At 38.2% G+C, this 19,512-nt stretch overlaps 1 long non-coding RNA gene across 1 annotated transcript in view; it reads left to right on the forward strand.

Annotated features, from left to right (window-relative positions):
• The window catches only part of LOC138170009 (uncharacterized), a 34,738-nt gene extending 15,522 nt beyond the window's left edge, over nt 1-19,216 (forward strand). Inside the window, exon 3 of the long non-coding RNA XR_011170507.1 lies at nt 19,000-19,216. This is a non-coding gene — a long non-coding RNA (uncharacterized lncRNA). The remainder of the gene's footprint in view (nt 1-18,999) is intronic.
• Nucleotides 19,217-19,512: the final 296 nt, after the last annotated feature.

Below are 19,512 nucleotides of genomic sequence, written 5' to 3' on the forward strand. Positions count from 1 at the left end.
GTTGAATTTGGAGTAAAGAAAATTTGGGTTAAAATCTCAACTTTAGTATTTACTATGTGACTATGAGCAAATCACAATCTCTCAAAGGCTCGTTTTCCTTATTGGTAAAAGGATATTAATATCTAATACTAGAAACTACAAGTAGGTCAGAGTATGTGGAAAGGAGCAAAGTACGAGAGGACTGGGAAAAAAAGGGGGTCAGATTATAAAGAGCTTTAAATTCCAAAATAGGAATTTAAATTTAGTCCTGGAGGTGAGAGAAAAATCGCTGAAGCTGATAGAGCTGAGGAGCAACATGCTATGACCTACATTTTAGCAAAAATCAGTTTGTAAACAGTAAATAACTCTCAGGGAGCCAAAAGATACCATTCAGTGAATGTCATGCTCGACCTTAGATATTCCATCAGATTCCATTCTTCAATAAAATATAAGCATACCCATCAACTAGTTTATTTCCTTTTACTTATTACTGATGCTGGTTTGAATCTAAGATAGTGAAATCCCTTCCTGGGTGGTCCACAATTCTGCAATTTTAAGGGCCATGTTATTTATCCCATCTTAACAACACAAACATTTTCATGATTTGTGCTGTTTAAAACCTGACATCATTTCAAGTAGTTGTCAATTTCAATAGTAGTCAATTTCAAGCTGAAATTTGTTGAAACTCTCTCAATGGCATGTTTAACACTGAAAATTCCAGGAGTTAAACAGAGGCAGATTTATCAATAACATAAATATACAGATATTTAAATTTCACAATGAGCTGCCAGTTCTATTGGCAGCAATGACTAGGGAGAGAGTATTACTAATGATAGCTCAGTCCCCCCATGTCCCCAGCCCCCACCTCTTGCTTTGTACAAATAGAGCTTAAGAGCCTGTACACTGCTGTTACAGCCTTTTTAATATACCCACAGAGATGAAGCATTGTGTCTGGTGACTCAATAGGCATCTTGTTGTATTCTCTTTAATCTTCCTCTGGCATGACCTGTTCCTTGTACAGTTTAATCCTCACATTAATATTTTAATATGGTCTTGATTGTAGTGGGAGTGAGCAGGAAGATTCGCTTGAGTCTAGCTGAGATGATTGCTTGTGTGATTTCAATTTTGTATATTAGCATTCTAGTGCTGGATATGAATGTATTAGTGAAATATGCCTACCTCTGAATGAAATAGTGCCCTGCCATAATATAGTATAATGGCTATACTCTGTGTTCATTAGAAAAGAATTAATTGGTTCAGGAAAAAAATAAATAGACCCATAAATTTATTCCTGGTAAGGACATCCACACCTATTTTAAACTTTCTGATCTTTCAACTTCAATACACACACATACACACACATGCAAGTGCATGCATACAAGTACCCATGCCTGCATGTGTGTGCACATAGAATTATTGTGTGACTATTTTTGTGTTTCCAGTTTTCCCATATAAAATATCATAGAGCTGAACTAGACCTCTATGATTCTATTAAATGAATATTCCTTCATTCAACATTCAATAGCAACTTATTAAGCATCTAATGCTGAAAAAGGTAATAATACATAACATTTACATAAACACTTTAAGGCTTACAAGACGCTTTCATTGCAATAACCTAGTGAGGCAGGTAATAATAATAACTGATTTTAATATAGTACTTTAAGTTTTGCAAAATACATTTTATATGATCTTCCCAACTATCTAGTAAAGTAAGCTCTACAAATATTGCTCTCCCCATTTTAGAATTGATAAAGCTGAGGCTCAGAAAAATTAAATACCTTGCCCATAGACACACAACCAGCAAGTATCCATGGCAAGATTTGAACCCAGGTCAATCCTGACACCAAGACCATTATGCTTTTCATTATACCATTATACCATATACCATACAATTTCATTATACCATATACCTTCCTAAGTTCTCAAAGGATTATATCTATTGGATGTCGTTCTTGTTGTTGAACCCTTTCAGTCATATCCAACTCTCTGTGACCCCATTTGGGGTTTTCTTGCCAAAGATATTGAATTTTCATTTCATTCTCCAAGTCATTTTGCAGATGAAGAAATTGAAGCAAACAGGATTAAGTGATTTGCCCAGGGTCACACAGCTAGTAAATAACTTGAGGCCAGATTTGAACTTGGGGAGATGAGTCTTCCTGTCTCCAGGCTTAGCGCAGTATCCTCTGAGCCATCTGGCTACCCCATATCTTTTCATCCTATTCTATGACATTAATTCAGTCCAACTTCCTCTTTTGGAAGGCTGGACTTCAAGTCAGAAGAAGTAGTCACCTAGTTTTATTACCTCGTTTAATCATCTGTAAAATAGGGACACTAATGCTTTTGGTACTGTGTGGACTTCAGTAGCTGCCCCAACCTGCTAAACAAAGAGGCTGTAAGGTGAGGCTCAAATTCCTTAAGTCACCTGTTACATAAGGTCTGCAGTAACATCAACTAACAGCCAATTCACCAGGAGTCTCCCTGGACCCTCCCCATTCTCTATGGCCTCTCCCCATTCACCATCAATCAGCCCCACTTCCCAGACCCAAGCTCCTAATACTCTTTCCCATCCCCACCCACTTTTTTCCTGTAAAAACCCACAAATTTTATTACTTTGAGCGCACACGATTTTCCTTGGGAAAGATGTGCTCTTATTTCATCTCCTCTCAATAAAGCTGCTTTACTTTCTCCTTAATTACTGTCTTGCTCTACTTCTTATACTCTCTACTTTGATAGCCTGAACTTCCTCAAATGTCACTAAGACAACTACCTTATTCAGAGGATTGTTGTGAAGAAAATCCTGAGCAAACTTTAAAGTCCCGTAGAAATACTCAGTATTATTACTACTACAATGAGGCTACTGCTACTACCACTCACGAGGAAAACAAGGCTGAGAGCGTGCTCAGAGTCATTCAACTAGTTTCAGCAAAACCAGGACTAGAACTTTTAACTTCAAATTCTAATTTTTTTCTAGACTACCCAGGGAAAAATGAGGCTGTACCCCTTCTACAGTCAATTAAAGGTACAAAGTCCATGTAAAAATTGAACCTTTTCAGCTTTTAGTATGCGTATTTGCTTTTCTTTGACCACTACTGATTCTACAACAATCAAAAGACCTATCAAATATTACTCAGTAGCCTCATGCAGAATTGGTCCATGTTTCAAATTTGCAATTAGGCACAGCCCTTTTAATTGTCTACAATGAGAATTAATGAAGAAAAATAGCTAATACAGGCAATTCCACACTATTTATCCTACTGAGAATTCCTTTCCAAATTAGAATGCCAGAAGGAAATCTGATAGTTCTATTAATAAGAAAATTTATTTAGGCCTATTAATTCCTACCTTGGGGCAGTGTCTAGTCCAGAGGTAGGGAACCTGTGGCCTCAAACTCTTGAGTATGGTCCTGAGACCTTGGGTACAGTCTTTTGACAGAGTCCAAGTTTTGCAGAACAAATCCTTTTATTAAGGGGATTTGTTCTATGAAGTTTGAATTCAGTCATAGGGCCACACTTGAGGACCTAGAGGGCCATATGTGGCTTCAAGGCTGCAGGTTTCCCACCCTTGGTAATCCTTTATAAGGAAAAGGAAGAAACATAATACGGCACTAACCCCAGGTAACTTGCAGTTGAGAAAACAATACTACTATACACATATACATATGCATATGTAAGGCATACATTCAAACATACATAAAATATGTCATACTATATATATAAAATATCATACAAAATTCGATAGTGAAAGGATAAAAATACTCCAAGGCAATAGTATAACTGAGCTCAAGATGCAGAATATGGTGAGTGCTGAATGAGTGATATAGACAACACTGGCTATGAGATAGGAGAAGAGAAAAATCACTGTGAAATGCGTGATCACAGATGGCTTCATGTTGGAGCATGAATTGAGCTGTCCCATTCTCTCCTCAGACTGTCAGTCTCTACTTCCCCAAGCTATTTTGCCTGGTATTCCCAAAGCTTTGAGGAAAATCCCTGAAATGTCACTGATTAGAGGATTTCTTAGGCAGATTCTTAGATTTTGAACTACAAAGAACACTTTAAAATCCCATAATATGGACAATGTGAATAGATTCAATATGAACAAAAGGTACATTTGCATCTGAAACATGAAAAAGTGTTAGGCAAAACCCAATATTACTTTTTACTATACCTAGCAACTAATTGAACTAAATATAAAACAAAAATTAAAGTTGAATCACTGTTATTTGAGTGGCATTTGTGAAATCGTTGCCCCTGGGGGAGGCTTTAGAAAAGATCAAAATGATTGGGCCTATCAAGTTTAGAGAGTCCCCCAAGATTAGCTAAATCAGTTTAGCTCCATTACTCTCAGATTCATGCAGGAGATAAGACATCATTCAGAAGGCTCAATTTGAGCTATTTAAAGCAGCCCCTCCAATTTAGTTGTTTAACATAATGCATTAGGCTATTGATTTTATCCTCACTCCCTAAAATAAATAGCACTTTCTCCCTAGGGAGACCAGTGTTAAGGACTTTATATTAATTCAAGTCTATTTCCTCATCCTTCCTGGCTGAGCAGTCATTCCCATCCCCACCCCTCCTTGCACTGATGTTGTGACATTCCCAAAGCCTGTAGTGTGTGTATACCGCTGAATCATTACCTCTGGTTGGTGACCTTGTCTCTCCTATGTTGCCTCTCATCATTCAATTACAAACTTTGGATTTACTAAATATAACGTTTAGGTTTTTTGCCCCCAAAGGAGATAGTGGGTGATTTACAATATATCACTAATGTAGGCCAGCCAGCTTCCAGGTTTCCTGTGTCTAAATTACCTCTCTGAGCACTCCCCCAGGCTGTGGCTCTAGATACCTGGCAAGCTTAGATATGGATAGTTTTGTATTTCTTCTGTGTTTCCAAATGATTGTCCCTTTTTTATTTCCCTCTAGATTTCATTTGACTTTCTGAAGATTTACTCATTAATCCTAAACACAGACAAGGATGATAGATAGCTGGGCAAGTGTTAAGCCTCCTGACATGCAGAGAAATAGCCAAAGTAAGTGAAGGAAAAAATAACATTCAATGTCTCAGTATTACTACTCTACAGACTAATCCCACAAACCATGCATTCTTTAGTAATGGAACTACCAGGAAAAACCTGAAAAGTAGCTTATGTTACTGCTTTGTAGGGTATAGCCTCCAATGTGCCAACTCGGTAATACTCAACACTGGAATTGTGTGACAGTAGAAGCAGAATGTGGCCTTCTATATCAATAAATTTGAAGATATAGGGGCACAGTGAATAGAGCATCAGCCCTGGAGTCAGGAGGACCTGAGTTCAAATGCGGCCTCAGATACTTAACACAAAAACTAGCCGTGTGACCTTGGGCAAGTCACTTAACCCCAACTGCCCTCCAAAAAAAGAAAAAAAAAATGAAAGATAAAGGAATATTTGTATAGGTTACATTTTCATGAAAAAGTCATGCATTTATGGATGCCACAGACTTCTAAGAAGTTCTAACTTCAGAGTCAGAAGGGACTTTGGACATCAACTAAAAAATTGTCTAGCTAAAAAAGAACCCTATCCTCCCATGTTGCCATCAATATCCCTATCATTCAGATTACACTTGCACAGTTATGTAGTTCCTTATTTCCTGAACCAATCTGATCTACTTTTGGAGAACTAATTGTTAGGAAGGTTTTTCCCCCTCATATTCAACATGTGTCTGGATTTGTGATCTCAAAAATGTAAATATTATCTCCAATAGTACAGATCATAATCTATTCACATTTCTTTTTCCTGTATCACCCTTCTCCATGTTCTTTCATTAAACTCCTTACAGAGAGATCACCCAGAGTCCTGGGAAACTTCTAGATTTGGGGAAGCTGCAGGAATAATAATGGAGCCAGTAAGCTGTCTATGAATTATCCTTTTCCCCTCACTACATGACCAATCTCCTCCTTCTTGGGTCATACATCTCATGACGTTCTGTACACTGCTTCTTCATTCTATTTTGTATCCTTCTCACAATAGTCATGTGTCTGCTTGTTCACTTTGGGGGGGGGGGTGATGCCCTAACCCTTTTTGATCCCAACCCCTTTGTTTGTTATGTTTATCTGCCTTAGCATTCAGCTAAATTAAAACCAGTAAGTGTAGCATGATCTGAGCTTTAGCATTCATGACACTAAATCTTACAAGAGCATATCACTCTTTGTCTTCACCTTTTGTTATCTTCCTTTGTTTCCATCATAGAGAGATAGTTAAATAGATAGATACATACATACACCCACATAGATATACTGACTGTAAGAAAGTTTTGTTATCTATCATTTGGTGTCCTTCAGTCTACTAAAGGGCATTGGATCTGATTTATTACAAAACTTCATGCCTTACTAATAAATCAATTTGCTTGGATATTATTTCTTCAGTTTCTATCAATTTCACTCACAACAATTGAAAAGTCAATCAGGAGATCAAGGGAGGGATCCCAGTCACCAAGACAGCATCTTAGAATAACTCCCTAGAGTACTTCAGTAGATTTTTCACTGAGTGACTTCTCCATGGTAGACTGCCCAGAAGTTGGACTCCCCCCTTAGCCTTAATCTCAAATTTTCTAATATTTTTAGATAAGCACCTTAAGGAAATTATAGGACCAATAATAGCATACCAAAGGGAACTCCTCTAGGAAATTTTCTCATATTTTGAGACTAGGGAAGTTCCTGGTTCATCTGGAAATAACAAAACAAAAAAAAAGTTCTCTATTAAATTGTGTGAAATTTGGTTTAGAATTGTAAGGGATTTAGCTGAAAAATTTTTCTTGCCTGAATTCAGCACTTTTGATTCTTGTATATAAAGAAATTGAGAGTGGTCATTGAACCAAATGCTGTGATGCCCTGTCTAAAGGGTCATGCAATTCACTTCTTAAAGGACCCATTTTAATTTATCCTGTTCTGTCTTCTCCCTCTTCAACTTCTCTCCCTATACCTTCTTCTCCCCCATCTTACTCTTCTACTCTAGTAGAAGATTGAATTTCTTTTGAATTTGAAGGATTAGCCATGGGTCTTTCCTCTCCAAGAAAGATCTTTATATTATGTAACGCAGCCAAGACATTTGATACCTTTAAGACTCTATCAAGGGGTGGCCAGGTAGCACAGCAAGTAAGAGCACCAGCTCCAATGTCGGGATGACCTGGGGATCAAATCCCAGGCTCAGACACTTAGCACCCACCCAGAAACACCTGGCCGTGTAACCTTGAGCAAGTTACTTAACCTCGATTGCTTAAAAAAAAAAAGACCCTATCAACCTTTTAGTCCCTCTGATCCCTCCATATGAAGGAGATATAATCCTAAATTTGATGAAGATTCTATGACTGTTATAATCCCAATTTCAGGTCATATTTAGAGGTTATAATCCTACCTGGGGAAATGTGGTTGACTTGATGGGAATCTTGCTTTCCCCTAGGGAAAAAAGTGTCTTCATAGAGGCTGGAAATAGGCATAGCCCGGGCAGCTCAACTTCTGCTGACCCATGGAGTCTTTCCAGTTGGACTTTACTAGACTTATATTGGAACCCTAACAACCCAGACAATTACCTTGGGCTATTACAAGCTATGGAATCTTTAATTAGGGGATTGGGGGTGTTCACCATCTGCTCTGAAAATTGGAGCAAATTTTGAGAAACCTTTAAAGAGGAAATTGAAACTCCTAACTATTTTTAGGATAGGTTGTATAAAAGTGCTAGGCAGTATACAGGGTTACACCTCCTCAATCCCCAACATGCTAGGATCATTAATTCTGTCTTTGTTAATCCATCCTTGCCAGAGATAAAGTGGTATTTTTATAAGAGCTGACCTGGCTCGTATAAAAAAAGGAATAGGTGAACTTCAAAGCATCTCCCAATATGAATATGAAGGAAGAAACAAAGGCAAAATCTAAACTAAAAACACACGCTCTATTCTTGCTTTTACTCAGGGAGCATCAGGAAACCATGTTTTTATCGTCACAAAAAGAAACATTTCATCAAAGGTTGCAGAAAGAAATAGTGAGGCTTAAAGAATAAGAATAAAAAGAGCTGTGAGAGAATGGAGGATGTACAGCATGAGGATGTGGAGGGTAGGGGGTGAAGAGGGTGAAAGTTCAGGAACTTAAATTCTGAAGAAAGTTTTATTTTGCCCAGCCCAGGTGTCCTTGCCCCAGTCTTTGCCTTCCTTCTCCCTGGTGTATTCTATGTTTCTCTTAAAGTTGGTGATACATTAGATGATTGCTTATTAGATACTGGAGTTTCTAGTTCAGTTTTAACAAGAAAGCCAGTTTTAACTGTATTGCTATTAGGACTTTGAATGTTGTTGCAGTCTCTGGTAAGCTCTCAAATATTCTCAAATTGGTTGTTAGTATGGTAACTGTTGATCCTCCAATAGTGGAACATTGTTTTCTACTTATGCCTAAATCTAAGAATTTGTTAGTCTAAGATCCTTTATTTAAACCAAGAGCCATTATTTCATGTTCCCTGATGGATCCATTACATTATATGTTTCCAATGACTTCGTCTCCTTGTTTCTTATTTGGTTCAAAATGCCCAAGAAAACCCTTGAAGAGCGTCTGGGTATTCCATTTGATATTCCTGACTCTCTATAGACTGCCTCGTTCTCATGTGTAGGGTGTTAAAATCTGCTATTCCTATCACCATTAGAACCAGAAGAGGCTCACTATGATCTGTTCCCCAAAATCCCTTGTCAAGGAAACCTATTGAAGGCATTTCACCTTTTACTGACTCTCTTAGAAACCAGTGTGTTAATTTTCCATGTAAATCCCTTTGTAATACTCCTGTCCTATTTGTTAAAAAAAAACTTAAGCCAAACCCTGATGGTAAACTTGTTTATCATTTTTGTGCAGGATTTATGTGTCCTTAATTCTTATATTATACCTAGACATCTGGTAGTTCCCAACCTAGCCTTCACTGTCTCTTCCATTCCTTGTGACGCTACCCATTTTACAGTGTTCACCTTTCTTTAATAATGGTAGTCATCTAGACACTTAGTACCTGCTTGCCTTCACCTGGAAGAACACAAAATGGACATGGACTAATCTGCCTCAAGGGTATGTAGAAAGTCCTACCCCATTTTCTCAACTCCTACAACAAGAACTAGCTTCCATAACTTTCAGGGGTTTGTCTTTAATCCAATACTTTGATGATCTCATACTGGAAATACCCAATGCTGAGGTTTTTCAGGATGACAGACATCACCCTCTTTTTCTACTCCATCAAAGAGGCCATAAAGTCTCCAAGCCAAAGGTCCTATAGTGCCACAAACAGTTTGTTGGTTTCATTTTATCTGTTTGTACTCTATTTCCCTCAAGTGGCTCTTCAACAATTATCTATGCTACAAAAGACATTTTGTGCTATTTTGAGAATGGACTGACATTGCTGATGGGGATCCCATGCTTTGGTGAGATCACTAAACGCCTCATATCTTTGACCAAAGACTCTTTTCCAAACCCTTTGTAGCTTGAGCAGCAACACCTTTCCATCCTTGTAGATCTCAAAAAGGCCTTGTGTTTGCGCTGGAACTCCCAGATTTCATTAAGTCCTTCACTATCTTTTACTTGAATGAAGCAGGGGATGGCTTCCAATGTCCTGACCCAAATATTTAGCTCTGCTTTTCATCCTGTAGCTTGTTATTCTGCTCAGCTTGATTCTGTAGCTGGCGTTGTTTCACCCTGCCTGTGGGCTGTGGCTGTTACTGATCTTTTGACAAGAAGGCTTGTGATCTGGTCCTGGGTACCTTGACATTGAACTGGCCCCATGAAGTTGAGGCCCTTTACTTCACCATTAAACTCAGGCCTTTTATGAGCAGAGACTCGCCAAATATGAAGTGACCTTGCTGGGTAAAGAGAATGTCATTCTCACGTGATGTACTATCCTCAATCCTGACACATCATTCCCTGATCTGTCAATCTTAGGGGAGCCATGGCATGATCATTCTTCTGTCATGTTCATAGTGGAACGACCCCATGATAATCTTGCCCATACTCCCCTTCAGAACTCAGACTACATATTTCATACTGACATCTTCCATTGCTAGAGATGGTGTCCAACATGCTGGAGCCACAGTTTCAGACCATGACACAATCTAGGCAGTCTCACTACCATTCAATCTCAATGCTCAAATAGATGACCTGGTTGCTTTTACTCAAACCTGCCAGCTTGTTACCAGTAAAAGTGTGACTGTCTTGTCAGGGTCCCATTATGTATTTGGGGTCTGTCATGAAGATGGAATGCCGTGGTTGCAATGAAGATTTCTCACCCCATCTAGTAAGATTATCGCTGATGCTAACTTCATTAAAGATCTTCTATTTGCTCTTCAGTTCCCTAAAACTCTGGCTATTGGCTATTGTTCTGTTCATGCTGGTACTTCCGACCCTGCTTCATGAGGTAATAGTTGAGCTGATACTCCAGCCAAGTCAGCCACATTAGGACATGCCTGTGTTTTGCCTCTCTTCTTCCAATACTGATGATAATTTCCACCTTGTCTGCAGCAGCCTTGAGATTAAAAAATGGAAATTATGATTTAGCACAAAACAGGTCTCTGGGGCCTAGGTGACTGTGGAAGGTAAGCCACCTCTCCCCCAGAAATTCTATCACCAGTATGTGTGTCTGCTCATAAAGGAGGATGTTATGATACTAAAGGAATAGTCGATACAATATAGTGGGCGTGAGTTGTCTCTGGGATTATCACAGGTGCAGCTCATATTTGAGCTGCCTTCCCCATTTATCATGTATTTAACTAACTTGCCTCCTGAACAATTGCTTTTGGTGGATGTCCATTAGTTTACACTCCATTTGAACACTTGCAAATTGATTTTATATGCATGCCCAAAGCTGGACACTATAAAGCTTGTATTACTGTAAACCAGCTTACTCATTGGGTTGAGACATTCCCAGGTCCTAAAACTACAACTAACTTTGTTACTAAAATCCTTCATAAAGAGGTTGTGCCCACATACAGTCCAGCAGTACATATTGAAGCAGATGGGGGTATCATTTCACTGATTCAATACTCTCAAATTTATTCTTGCTTTGGGATTACTCCTAAATTTCATACTCTTTATTACCCCCAGAATTCAGATCAGGCTGAGTATATGAACAGATACTTAAAACTCTTATTGGTAAATTATGCTCTGAAACTCACTCACATTGGGCTGATGTACTTTCCCTTGATTCATTTTATCTGCTAAGAAAATGGTGGGTGTGGGCGTGGGGGTTGAATTACACCTCTCTCCTTTTTAAATGCTGTGTTCCCAATCTCCCATAAAAATGAAATCCTTCTCCCCAATGTAAGGTATCATTGTTCACAGGAGATGCATCTGTTGCTTCTTATATACAGGAGAAAAAATATATTGAAAGCATTTCACAAAGCAGGAATTGCAGTACAGACTGGACCCTTCAATGTTTTGCTACATAACTTCCATCCTGGAAATAACATTTACCTCAGAATTTCTACCAACTCAGCCATTGTGGAAGGTCCATTCCAAGTACTGTTGACCAGCTCAACTTCAATCAAGATTGGAGGAAAAGACTCTCTAATATACTGTGCCCATATAAAAGCTCCTCCTTATCATTTCATGTAATAACAATGTATCTGGGGATGCTTTTGTTTTGTTTTATTTTAATGCTATCAAATGGTATTTCTCCTTTCCTAGTTAAAAACTCTAACAATAATCTTGGAAATGAAAAATTTTCAATTATGGGAAAATGGGTTCTTTTTACCCTGGCATTTGCTTTATGACTCACAATCATACTCATCATGTGTTTGGAACCTCCCATATTTCCTTGTTGTTGTTTAATTCTGATGCTGTTATTGCTTGCTCTTCCCACTTGATTCCACTCTTCCCAGGAGGATTAAAAAGCCTTCATTCTATCAGTAAGCTTCATGATGAAGTAGAACATGCTGTGTATCATCTTAAAGCAAATGGGCTTCATGGATGCTGAGTATGCCAATATATTCATCAAGGTGAACCTGATCCTTGAGTGGCTTTCCCCATTACTCCACATGATTCTCAGTCAGACAAGACAACTCTGAAGGAGATAATTGGACCCTTTTGACTTTTTATATTGGCTTTGTGTCATTTATATTGTCCCAGCAGAGCCATAAATGATACTAAACCAAGGCCAAGCAGTTTGTCCCACCTTTATCATGATTATATAACTGCAAAACTAAATGGAGCTATATTTCTTCAAAAAAAAACTAGGACAATCTCATTACCAATAGATACTCCTCTTCCAGATTTTACTATCTGTATCGTCAGAAACAGAACCACCATTCGTCCATTGAATTGTCACCATTTATTGAATTTTGGAACTGTTCAGAGGAGCACACGATATCTTCCTTTCCCAAATTTACCTTGCCAGAGCTGAAATTTACAATAAAGCAGAGGGAATAGATTTCAGACCTAAATATATTAGTTATTCAACTCTTTCATTTATAATTGTTCCAGTTTCATTAGTTATGACAAAAATTTTGGAATGACCGTCCCCTAAAATTTCATGCAGAGGGTTGTGATTTTTGTTCTGCTTCTTTTTGATTTGTGGGGGAAAAGTTTATACCACATTTCCCCTAGACTGATTTGGGATATGTGGGGGTCAGTTATTTATTTATGTCAATATCCATTGTCAATCATTCTATAAGACTGGTGGAGAAACATTTAGAAATTTAGGAGCATGGTGTCAAAAGCAAGAAAATATGGATGTATATGCACCAGTAACTCTGTAAACAAACATAATCCAGGAATAAAGACCTTCTGATCCTTAATCCCATGCATTGTGGGTCACCATTTTGGATCAGGCAGCTAGAAATCTTTTCCTTGAGATTGAGAAGCTGGCCCAAATTACAAATGAGTCCATCTCCTGCCTCCAAATTGAGGTGAATTTGTTAGCACAAATGATCTTACAAAACCATATGCTCTTAGACCTTCCTACAGCTTCTTCACAAGGAGGGGTCTATACTATAATCAATCAATTTTCTTGTTCCTATATAATCAATCAGAATATTGTAACAAGTCTCCACAAAATATAATAGATTATAGCAGAAATCCAATTTCCTGAAAAGAAAAGATGCAGATATCCCATGATAGGACCCCTCTTGCTGGTTTTCTTGGCTATTCTTTTTGCAACAAGGAGCAGGCATGTTGACTACCATTTGGGTTTTGTGTTAGATGTTATATTACTAGTTATAATAAAGTCTGCTGAAAATTGATTCCTAATAATCTTATGATGGTTCAAAATATTGATCCTGAGTATACAATGAACCTTCATTATGCAGTTGACTTTTTTTAAGTAATCCATGGGGAATGGTTCCCCAAGGATCAACGGGGAATTGAAAGAATCAAATCAATTCCATGTTGTGAACAGCATCTGTTTTGTAACTTAAAGTTCTATATTCCTGTAAAAGATTTGTTCATATGATTCCATGAAAATACTGCAAAATGTTCTGTACAACTTGCAGGTAGTACCCTTCAATTTTGTCAAACTCTAGCCAGTAGGAAAGTAGAAATGCCCTTTTTTTCCCCTCAAGATTATATAACCTGATTTCTTCTGGCCACATTGTTTAAATGCAAAGTGTATGCTTGCCAAAAAGACTATGAGAACTGACACAGGGCAAGCCTTCGTGTGGTGTTCAGAAGAAACCATACAAGGACACTATCAAGGTCTCTCTTAAGGACTTTGGAATTGATTGTGTGACATGGGAGACATTGGCACAGGATAGCTTAGCATGGCGTGCCAAAATCAGAGAAGGTGCTGTCCTCTATGAGCAAACCATAATGGAAACAGCTCAAAGGAAACACAGCATGTGCAACTTTAGAGACTCAGCCCCACAGACCGTCCTATGGTAGAGCATTCGGAGTTCCCATCGGTCTGATCAGCCACAGTCAGACACACTGAACTTGGACTCTACGATGGTAAGGTCCTTTTGGTCCTCTTTGAGAACAAAGATCAACAGCCATCGCCACCACTGGTTTTCTGATGAGATGTTTCCCATTATCTTCTCTTCTTTGATTCTTTTGACTTTGTTTTATTTTTTTCTTGATGCCTCATCACTTGCCCAATTCTCATTTTTAAGGAATTATATTCTCAGTGAGATTTTGTACTTCTCTTTCTATTTGGCCATTTGTATTTTTAAGTCGTTTTTTCTTCAGTGAATTTTTATGCTCTTTTACCAAGATTTTTAATTCTCTTTTCCCAATTTTTCTTCCACCACTCTTATCTCTTTCTTTAACTTTTCCAGGGATTCTTGTTGTGCTTGCATCTAATTAGCAGCTTTCCTTGAGGCTTTGTTTGTATCTGTTTTTACTTTGTTGTATTCTTTTGAGTTTGTCTTGGTCTTCCCTGCCACTGTAGTAGCTTTTAATGATCAAATTATTATTTTTTTGCTCATTTTTCTACTCATTTTTTATTTTGAACTTCATTATAAGTTGTGCTCTGCTCAGCTGGGGGTGGGGAGGTACTGCCCCAATCTTTAGACTTTTTAGTGCTGCTGTTTTCAGAGGTAGTTCTTCGGATCTGCAGGCTTTTGGTGCATCCAGGTTGGTGTGATTTTGGGAGAGATATGGTCACTGCTCTCCTAGTGCTGCACCCTGGTCTTTACACAAGAAAGGCCCCAATATCTTATAGGTACAAGCACTGGTGCGCCTTTTTGCCTTGAACTATGACCAGGGTCCCTATGCCCTTGTGACTGACCCTCAGTGCTCTTCTCTACCCTGGATATTATGACTCCAAACTGTATATAGGCAACAGAGTTGCCAGGCAGTGCCTCTTGTACCCAATGTCAACAAAGGATCCATTGCACTCTCTTTTGGACCAGGTGTCCAACCCCCTTAGCATTTCTATAACATGGTAGAATAGAAAACAAAAAGATAATTGCATGTGCAACTGCCAATCTATTATGTACAACTTGCTATTCTTCTTCCCCTTACCCCAATCCCCTCCTCCCCTCCTCTCATTTGTTACTCATTTCTCTTCAGGATTTGTGTTGCTCTCTCTCTCTCTCTCTCTCTCTCTCTCTCTCTCCCTGTTCCCCCTCCCACTCCGCCTCTCCTCAAAAGTCTGTTTTGCTTCTGAACACTTCTTCTCTTAATCTGCCCTCATTCTTATAAATGCCCCTTAACTTTTCTCTTATCCCCTCCTCTTACTTCTTTGTTAGGTAAAATAGATTTCTATACCCAACTCCATGGCACAGTGGATAGAGTGGCAAGTCTAGAATCAAGAAGACTCGTCTTCATAAGTTCCAACTGGACCTCAGACATTCATTTGCTGTGTGACCTGGGCATGTCACTTAGCAGTTTGCCTCAGTTTCCTCATCTGTAAATGAGCTGTAAGAGAAAATAGTAAATCACTCCAGTGAAGAAAATCCTAAATGAGGTCATGAAGAGTCAGACATGGCTGAATAACAACTGAATATGAACATTAACAAGTCATTTAAAAGGTTACTTAGGTGGAACAATGTATAGAGCATTGGTCCTGGAGTCAGGAGTATCTGAGCACAAATCTGGTCTCAGACACTTACTAGCTCTATGACTTGGGGTAAGTCTCTTAACCTTGTTTGCTTCGGCTTCCTTTTATATAAAATGAGCTGGAGAAGAAAATGGCAAACCACTTCAGTATCTTTGCCAAGAAAACCCCAAATGGGGTCACAAAGAGTTGGGCATGACTAAGAAATGATTGACTCTGTGTGTGTGTGTGTGCATGTGTGCATGAAATTTCTCTTCAAACCAGTTCAGAGGAGGGTGAGGTTCAAGTATTGCCCTGCCCCCTACATCTTTTCCTTCATTGTAAAAGTTATTCCTTTTATACCTCTTTTATGTGAGAAAATTTCCTCCATTCTTCTCCTTCCCACTTCTCCCGTGAATGCCTCTTTCTCACCCTTCATTTGCTTTTTGAGATCATTCTAACATAATTGACTAAGCACCATGCTCTCTGTCCACATAAACGTCTTTAAATTGTCCAAGTAATGTCAAATTTCTTAGAAATTACATGTATTTTCTTTCTATACATGGATGTAAACATTTTAACTTGTTGCTTATTTCTTTTTTATATTTATTCTTTTATACTTCTCTTGAGTCTTGTGTTTATTTAATTTTTATCATTTCTTCAGGAATGCTTGATAATACACTATTTCATTAAATTTATATTTTCCTTCAAAAGTTTATGTTTGGTTTTGAAGATTATTTTAGGCCATAATCTTAGCTTCTTTGCCTTCCATTTTGCCCTATTCTAAGCCGTCTTCTCCTTCATTCTGGTAGCTACTAAATCTTGTGTGATTCTGACAATAGCTCCATAGCATTTGAATGGTTTCTTTCTGGCTGCTTGAAGTATTTTCTATTTTGCCTTATGGTTCTAAGATGTCAGGGCAATTTTCCTTCATATTTTCTTAAAATATAATAATTGCACTTATATTTTCATCATGGCTTTCAGGTAGTCCAATAATTGTTAAGCCATCTCTCCTTGATCTATTTACCAAGTCAATTATTTTTCTCATTAAATATTTCAATGTTCCTCTATTTTTCATTCTTTTTATTTTATTTTATTGTTTGTTGATGGCTTATAGAGTTGATAGATTTCATTTACTAGTTCTAATTTTTAAGGAATTGTTTTACTCTGTGATTTTTTGTATCTCTCCTCCTCCTCTTCCCCCCCGCCGCCCATTTGACCTATTACACTTTTTAAAGGAGTTATTTTCTTCAATAACATTTTGGGCCTCTATTACCATTTGGCCAATTCTGATTTTTAAGTTGTGATTTTCATCAGTTGTTTTTATGACTCTTTCAGCAAGCTGTCAATTTTCTTTGCATAATTTTCTTTCATCATAATCATTTCTTTCCAGATTTTTCCTCTTCTACTCTGATTTTCCAAATCACTCTTTTTACTCCTTGTTTAGCTTTTTCATGAATTCTTTTGAGGCTCGTTTCCAATCTTTCTTTTTTTAATTTGAGGTATTGCTCATACTTGTTCTCATATCATTGTCATCTTCTGAGTTTGTGTTTTGATCTTCCCTGTCACCCAAGTAGGTTTTTTTTTTTTGTTTATTTGTTTGCTTTTTATGGACAGGTTCTTTTTCTACTTCTTTTTCCAGCCTATTTCTTGACTTTCAATTTTATGTTAAAGTTGGGTTATGCTCACTTGAGGGTGGAGGAAATGATCCAAACTTCATTCTTATTGGTGCTGTTGTTTTCCAACCTGTGTCTGGAGGTTTGTAAGTTTCTGGTGTTTCCGAGGTGATGTGATACAGAGAGAGGTATATTTGCTGCTCTTCTGATATGTGTTCTTGTTCTTATTCAAGAAGAGACCCAGATCTCTTTGCAAGTGCAAGCACTATTGTTCCTCATGGCCCATTCTCCTTTGTGACTGCAAGTACTGTTGCTCTACAGGGGCCTTGATCTCTGTGACTGAAAGCACTAGTATGCATCTCTGCCTTGGACTGAGGCCCAGAAGCTGCCATGCTAAATGGAGTTGCCCAACAGTGCCCAGCTCTATGCTCAATGCTAACACAGGGGTCTCTTTCTGACTAGTTGTCCAGTCTTCTATATCTGGGTTGAGAGCTCTTGAAACTACTGCTGCTGTTTTTACCACTACCTCCAATGGTCATAATTGGTGTTGCTGTTGCATGACTCCAGCCCAGAACCTGTCTCAATGTCATAGACCTTTCCTTCTAAACTCCTAAATTGTTTTAGGATGGAAAAAATGTTTTACTCTGACATTTTGTTAATTGTGACATTCCATATTTCAATTTGGGATGTTATTTCAAAGTTGTTCTCTATTCTTCCATCTTGGTTCTGCCAGCCAGCATAATTTCATTTAATGTTATTTTATTTTGCTTTTCTTTTTTAAAATTGTCCTTCATATTAGTATATTTAGTTCCAAATCTACTCTCCCTTTTGTTAGTCTTGCCATTACAGATTCTAGTTTTTCTATTTGCTTTTTTTAAAAAATTATTTTGTGAAGATATAAATTTTGCTCTCATAATTCTCATTTCTCTTTAAACCATTCAGGAACAATATGTTGTGGTTCTTTATTCTCCTCAAATTACATACTCTGTCTTATCAAGCTCAAGAAGATCTTCTTCTTTTGTTTTGTAGTATTTATTGATGGATGCCTGAACTCATTTACTGATGTGGAGGACATAGTTTCTTCTGTTATTATGATTTTTTCCTCTTGATTTATGTGTTTATGTTCAAGATCTTTTAAGTTTTTGTCTTCCTGAAATCTTTGATAACTTCAGTCTTTTTTTTTCATATTTTTCCCACTTATCACTTTCTGACTCCTTCCCCTCTGTTTGTGATTTCCTTGGGGGGTATTGGTGTCTCAGCCTTCTTTCCTGAAAGGCAATTCACAATCCACAAGCCTGGGTTTCTACCCCCAAATGATTTTTATGTGGTCAGAACTGGTCCAAGCTGTATATTGAACTCTTTTCTTTAAACTTAGTGGAGTGTTGCACAATCCCTCTCCACCCCAGCCCCCCCCAACCCCCCCACCCCCTGTTTTTTCTTAGTGTCCAGTCCCACTCACTTTTTGCTTAGTTTTCTTTTTTTTTTTGCATAGCACTAGCACTTCAGAATTTTATATCACTGGGGATACAGGGCTATTGTTCTCAGAAGACTTTTGTTCTTGAGGAGCCACAGCCACCTAACTGTCATGGCCAAGGTACAAATTTCCATATCCCAAAGCCAAAGTCTCCATGGCATTGCAAAAGGAGGGGAGATTGAGTTATAGGGGTTCTGTTTTGTTACAAGCACATGTCATGTCCTTGGGTTTGCTAGTGTAGTCTCTCTACTGATAGTGTAGGAAGTGGGGGATCTTTTTTTTTCATGTTTTATTTTTTATCTTATTTTAGATTCTGTATATCCTAGATCAGACTCATCTAGGACCAGTCACTTCAGTAACAGATAAACTTTCTTTATCTTTGGTTCATAGCTTCTATTTTGGAGAGGTTGTTGGTTTTTGTTTGCTTTGGTTTTCATTTTTTGTTTCATTTTCTTTTGTTTTTGTAACAGATTGCCTCCGTAACACCTAGAATAAATAGAAAAGCTGGAGGGTGAGGAAAGGCACTGTATATCCTTTAGATGGAATCCTAATAAAGCTGCCTCCAGCCCCAATATTCTAACTTCATTATACGCCTGGCCCCACTGAACAGCAGGCCCACTGTAACCACCTAACTATCCTGCCAATATCCTAACTTCTTCATATATGCCTCACTGCTCACTGGAACAACAGGTATGTCCCTGAACTCTTATTTCTCACAGAAACAGCAGGTGTGTCCATATGATGGGAACCCAGCTACTGCCTCTACCTGGTCACTGCCCCCAGACCCATTACCACAGAAACAGTTCTTTTATTCAATCACAATCACATCATCCATCTTGCCCAAGACAGGACCACAATACCTATCTGTCTTCACCAGACAGGGCCACAATAGCTAGCCAGTTGGAGGGCAGAATGACCAGAATGTTTAACCACTGAGCCATAGATGGGACCCCTCCTCCATTACCTAATCCCTTAACAAACTC

Source organism: Petaurus breviceps, unplaced genomic scaffold, assembly GCF_028583685.1.
Source record: "Petaurus breviceps papuanus isolate PSGF00001 unplaced genomic scaffold, PetGlider_PUasm1.0 38, whole genome shotgun sequence".
NCBI lineage: Eukaryota > Metazoa > Chordata > Mammalia > Diprotodontia > Petauridae > Petaurus > Petaurus breviceps.